The sequence below is a fragment of the Crinia signifera genome, chromosome 3 (genome assembly GCF_055691185.1).
Source record: "Crinia signifera chromosome 3, ASM5569118v1, whole genome shotgun sequence".
NCBI classification, from domain to species: Eukaryota; Metazoa; Chordata; class Amphibia; order Anura; family Myobatrachidae; genus Crinia; species Crinia signifera.
In genome coordinates, this window is record NC_139219.1 from 187,337,377 (window position 1) to 187,343,966 (window position 6,590).

At 38.2% G+C, this 6,590-nt stretch overlaps 1 long non-coding RNA gene across 1 annotated transcript; it reads right to left on the minus strand.

Moving 5' to 3' along the window:
* Positions 1 to 512: 512 nt before the first annotated feature.
* On the minus strand, positions 513 to 6,350 carry LOC146062626 (uncharacterized). The gene is made up of 3 exons (XR_014471427.1): positions 5,616 to 6,350; positions 1,149 to 1,258; positions 513 to 940 (listed from the first exon to the last, which is right to left on the minus strand). It is a non-coding gene; the product is annotated as an uncharacterized LOC146062626 (long non-coding RNA).
* Positions 6,351 to 6,590: the final 240 nt, after the last annotated feature.

Consider the following 6,590-nt stretch of genomic DNA (forward strand, 5'->3'; position numbering starts at 1 on the left):
TGCCCTTTTCTCTGTAAAAGCTGTCATGCTGTGTACCAATCATTTATTCCACTAGGCTGATCCACATGCTAGTCGTTGGGCAGTACTCAACCAAAGACTGTAAAAGAACCTACATTTATTTCTTGCTGCGTCTTCTAACTCCCATTATTTACTTCTAAATTGCATCTCTAATTCTCTATCCATTAAGTGAAAAACAAGCTGTGAAATAGAGCCAAAAAGTTGCTTAACGTGTTCTTTCATCTTACTTAGAACTTTCTTTCTCAGGTCATTTCAAATTTAAATAAGCATTACAGGCAACATTGGGATATTACAATCCTAGGTTTTAATGGAGATGTCCTAAACAATTACTAATGAGCGACCTGTCATTAAATAAAAAAGTAAAGAAAAAAGTAAAGAAATATTATTTTATCATTCTGCAATTAATACAATTTAAAAAAAAATACAGTAATAGATCAACAATAGTTTTATATAATAAATAAAAAAATCAAGGATAAACTAAATGGGGTAAATTTATTAACAATTCTAAAAATGAAAAGAGATGATGCTGCCCATAGCAACCAATCAGATTCTGTCTATCATTTCCTTATTGCAACCAAAAAATAAATGGCAGCATCTGATTTGTGGCAACATTTTTAGAAGCTTTAGTAAATATACCTGAAGACTAAATATTGTTATAAAGAGAGATAGGCAAAAAAAAGAAAGAAAAAACCATTGTCATTATCTATGTATGCAAATAAGGTAATTTCCTAAATTATAGTGCAAGAAAAGGATATGCAGCTAGGGTTACAGTGAAATTGGTGTTTTGTTAATCACCCCAAAAGGATTGTTTAATTTTCCTTCCAATGTTGGCCGATAGTAAATAACTCACCATACGATCAACAGCTGCAGAAATCAGTGTACATGGAAGACAGATAATTGTCTAACATGGCGGAAATATCTCCTGCAAAATGAGAGCCAATTATATTTGTTAAAGGTTTTGCTCCAGATTTTCAATAAATATGTGAAACAAAATGAATTGAAATAAGCCACAAATGACATAGAAAGAAGTATAGATAATCAGCATAGTTAGTGACCTTTTCATTATTTGCATTGCCAATTTCTTGGACTAGCAATGAAAGTAAAGTAAGTCTTCTGAGACAAGTACTTACATATGTCACTGAGTCCTCATTACTACATCTCATCTCACATTTATACAATAGTTATGATGAGCCAGGGCTTCTCCTGATTGGCATTGCTCGTAGCAACATCAAGCTTCAGCCTAGCGACACAGAGATAGGACATTTCGTTACTTGTTTTCAACATTAATGACTGACACATTTCAATTATACTTAAAAAGAACAGGAATATGATATGCCATGCAAGAAATTAATGCTGAAATATTAGCATTTGACAAAAGCTTCAGAGAGCACAGGAATATTTGGAGCAAAATAACAGTGAGGACAGTTACATTTTTATCTCCACTTAATGAACTATATTTTGAATATATATTTGAAAAAATACCTACTTTTATATAAGCCAAGAACTCAAGGGGCATCAAAAGTGTTAACAAAATACTTAAACCACATCCCAAATGTATACATTATTATGTTAGATTATAATCATATTTATACCAGTTTATCTCTTCTCCAGGTTTAATACATCTGCCCCAATGTTACTTAAATTACTATCAATAGAGCTAGGCTACATATCAGGAAAATCCCAAATCACTGACAAACAAATTTCCATAAATTTTTCTCTTAATAAAGGATTCACTTGCAATAATCAATAGAAATATCGGGTGAAATTTAATAGGATGAGAGATTTAGAAAGTGAGAGATTTGGTAAGAAATCTCCAGGTTTTTTAAAGCGGCAATCATTTACACTGCAAAACCAGTTTGATATTAAAGTGTAAATGATTGCCACATTAAAAAAACTGGAGATTTCTTACCAAATCTCTCACTTTCTGAATCTCTCATCCTATTAAATCTCACCCATCGTGTGTGGATCGTAGGCTCAACAGTATTTATGTCAAAAGAGTCTTTGCCAACCTCAAAAGATCAAAATGAAGTTTGGAGCACATGGACCCCAATTAGTGTACCACATACCACTTTCCGCACTAACAATGCTTCAGGCCAGGGGCCTAACTCTACTACTGCTGTTCCTAATTTGATAGTGTAGATGGCAAAGTATGAAAAAGTAAAAAAAATTCCATGTGTTGAACATGATCACGCAACCTTTTGACTTATTGTCTATGTCAATCTAGTGCATGTTGACCATTAGTGGTAACTGTTGACCTAATGCATGTCCATCCAAAGTCCAGATCTGAGAAATAATATTAGACAATATACTGTTTATTTTTCTATCTGGAGTCAATATAGAGAATCCCAACCAATGTAACGTAATTAAATGTATTCCTCTATTTAACATAGGGGCTCTTACTCCTCAAAATCCATTACTTAAGGCTTTCAGGCCAAATGCCAAAATACCTTGCAGCCCTGCATCATTCCCCATAATGCAGAGCAATCCCACAGTAGACCAAAAAGGATTGTGCTGCTTCCTAATTGCATGACACCAAGGACTGGCCGGCATTCCACAGGTATAAATACTGTATAATATGTACTTAGGATAAGGATATATTTTATTTACATAATTCTAAAGATATTTACTTGAAGGGATCAGCAGACTCGATGACCAGCATTGGATCATGGTAATCTTTTAAACGATTGGTCGCTCTGATCTATCGGAAACAGCCATATCATTTAAAAAATCTTGGACTTTGCTTATTTGATTACACAGCGATAATGCTACTGCTTTTTTCATGTTATGAACAGGTTAATGTTTCCTTTTGCTGCAGTATACTATCAATGTTGGTATAAAAGTATTCCCCCAAAAACCTGTTTATCAGATCAGTTTACCTCTTCTCATAAATGATGCACAGAGCAATTGATTTATGTTCAAACAGCAAGTATCTGGAATTGACTGCAAATTATTTGCATAAGTTATGAACTTTGGTTTAACCTGTTTCCACAAGTAATGAAGACCGTGGACCTAATTCATCATGGATCACTAATTAGAGGATTTTTAAATAAAGTAATTATCGAATGAATGCACAAGTGTACCGTACACATTGCACATGCGCAAGGGTAATTGGCAACTGAAAATGCATATGGATCTTAAATGCAATTGTGCCGCAGTTTGACAGGACCCTATATTTGGGGGTGAAGACCAGGGGTTTTCATGGGTGTGTTGGAAAAAATGAAGGCGTGCCCAGGCGATTCTGAGGAGGGTTTGTGATGTTTGCAATGACCACTTCCAGCCTATCTAAGTCACAGATTAGTGGAAGCCTCAGACCTAATCACATTTGCACAGATGGCAAAGTTTCTTCAATGTTTTGGGAATTGAAATGGATTTGCGAATGAATAGTCGTTATTGATAAATTTGCAATATATTCGCAAATTGGCACAGGGCATTTTCTTTTTCAGACTTTGTGGTAGCTTTGTCCTCGCAGTCCACTGTGAATTCTCTGACTGGTGATTTAGGCTGAATTAGGCCCTATCACTGATAATTGCTGTAAGGTTAATGGACATGTATAAATAATATCATTGGTTCAAATATAATGGATTATATTAGAAAAATTATTTATAAACAAAAAAAGTGAATTTAAGTAAAACACAAGAAAATTATTAGGCTAATAAAATTATTGTCTGTGTTCTACTAAATCCTGCATCAGTAATATTATGTGTGTTAGTGTAAATCTATATATATTACAGGCCCGTGGATTTGGATATATACTTTGTTTTCTCTTTATCATGCTTTTATGGATCTCTGGTATAACTCCCCATAACTTACCTGTCATCAGGCAGTTTGCTAGTATTCATATGATCACCTTTCCTAGCTAGAAGTGCTGATCAGTAACCTCCATACCTATTCACTTGATATAAGGATTCAATAACCTGTTTCTGAATGTATTCTCCAGAGATTGTCTGATAAAATAACCCTCCTGTGATATATAGAGCTAATTATGATGTTACATGTATTTCTGTTCACCCTGCTGTAGTAAATTTCATTCCCTTTCGAGAAAGGTGCATACGGCACTGAAACGGCCATCAGGGTACGCTATGGCAATGGAGCCTGTACTTAATATATTGACCATGTACTATGCCTAAGGGTGGGAACTAATTATGTCCTCTCAAGCTGCTATACCGATATTATGCTTCATTAACTATCTTTGATGGAATTGAGTAATACAGTTTTCTGAATACTACAAAGGGGTCTGGTGCTGTTTTTTTCTAACAGGTTGTTATAACATTTGGACATGTATATGTACCCCCGCACGGGTGCTAAAATACTGATCAGGCACTCCTTAACTTGTTCCAGCAAATTCGTCATACATTACATTAAATGTCCGTGTGGTCTTCTCTACATAGGGAAGACCATACGACAATTTAAGGAAAGAATTGCGATGCACAGGTGCAGCATACGCGCTGCACTGGAAGGCAAAGGTTCTGATCAGCCGGTCGCCCGACACTTCAAGTTGCTTAATCACTCTCTACCCACTTTGAGGTACAAAATTATAAACTGCATCCCCCCAGCAGGTGAGGTGGCGATAGGGGCAGAGCGCTCCTCCAGCTGGAGGCGAAATGGATACACCGGTTACAGACAGTTAGCCCGTTAGGTCTCAACGAGCAACTGTCTCTAACATGTTTTTTGTGATTCTCGCATTATCTACCTTGTTCTGTTTTCTCAACACACAGTATGTGTTCAAGCGCAGTTGCAACCTATCTGAGGTTGAGCGCTTGCAGTCTTATTCCCTTGTTCCCCGTTCCCCATGATCCTGTCAGACGCAACGCGTCATGAGCTTGTCATGTTGGACAGCTCACAAGGCAAGCAGCCGTCTCAGCACAGAGACGCCTTTCCGACCATACACGCTTCTGTTTGTTTCTTGCATACACTACATGGGTGAGACACCCCTGTGAATTCTTTATTACTGTACTAACCTTGCTATTTGTTTTGCTTGTTACGGTTTCATATGTACATTGTTTTGTTTCATTGCAGACTGCTACATGTGCGATTTTTTTCATTGTTGTTATGTCACCATGGTGACAGTTACACTGGTGGCACGCCCCCCCCCCCCCCCCCCCCCCCGGGCGACTCAGCCTCGTCGGAGCTACGGCGCTCCAGTGACGTCAGTCGGCTCCCCGGCAGCGTGCAGGTGATGGGCAGACACTTTGGGGTTTCATCACTCTCCTATATATGTAAGTCTTGTTTGTTTGCTTTATTATATGTCTTGATAAAGGACCTAATCATCCGAAACGTTGACCACATAACCTTGGGTTGTGTCCTTCTTTTGCATTTACCTATTGCTGAAATCGTGTCCGAGTGCATGCTAGTATTTGCCTCTATATATATATATATATATATATATATATATATATATATATATATATATATATAAAATAGTGTGAAGGAAGCGGCACTCTCCAGACTGGTTTCAGTAGTATAAAAAGCCTTTAATCCAACGGCATTTCGGGTGTTACCCCGTTATCAAGGACATACAAGTGCATGTGACAAACAATCAAACATATATACCAGACAAAATCCCGCCCCCACATTAATCAGGCACTGCCTGGTCTTACCGGTATCACCTGCGAGCGGCCATGGCGGTCAGCGTGTGTCCACGAGTTCCCTGTGTGTGCGTCGCATACGGATGATGCCATACGCTATTGTAGCGCACGCACGTCACCCCTCTGCTTACTGCCTCCAAGGCAACTTGCTTCCTCCCTGCTTAGCAACGCCCTGCGTCACTCCGCTGCGTCCCGGCTTCTCCAGCGTTGCCTGGCGACCTGTGTAACATAAACATAAGAGATAAAATGAGTTAAAGTACGTAGAACATACATTACATTCAATGATAAAAATGGACTGTACACCATACTGAGCTAAGTGGATAGGGAGAAACCTCTTGATTATTTACATAAGTATTCCCTAATATCACAAACATGTATAGGTTATTAACTCATGGTCTGCCCAGGCAGAGAAGAGGGAAACACAATAATATACAGCAGGTGCTGAACCGTGAGAGAATGAAGTATACAAAGAAGAGAGATTTGTATCACATAAAAAATTATTACATAAATACAGAAAATATAGCAGAACATCAATATAAAGAGGAGGAGACTTTTCTAGATATTATGGTCTCATACATTATAAATAACACTGCAAACCCCATTGTTCATTTAAGCCCTTTGGGGCTAGCGTTTGCAAAGAGTAGATCCATTTACACTCCAACTGCATCAATTTTTTGTTTCTATTTCCCCCTCGTGGGGAGGCCGGTATTTGATCTATGACCATTGATCTCATACTTACCACACTGTGGCCCATTTTGATGCAATGGCGTGCAACAGGTTAGTCACTATGTCCGCACAATAATCCCTGGTGTATGCCTGACCTATGTAGGGCCATCCGCTCCTTAAAGGTGCGTTGTGTTTTCCCCACATAGGACAGGCCACAGGGACAAGTGAGGACATAGATGACATATGTGGAATGGCAAGACAAGGGAAATTTTATTGGAATCCGTTTGCCAGAGTGTGGGTGGTTGAAGGTAGCACCTACTG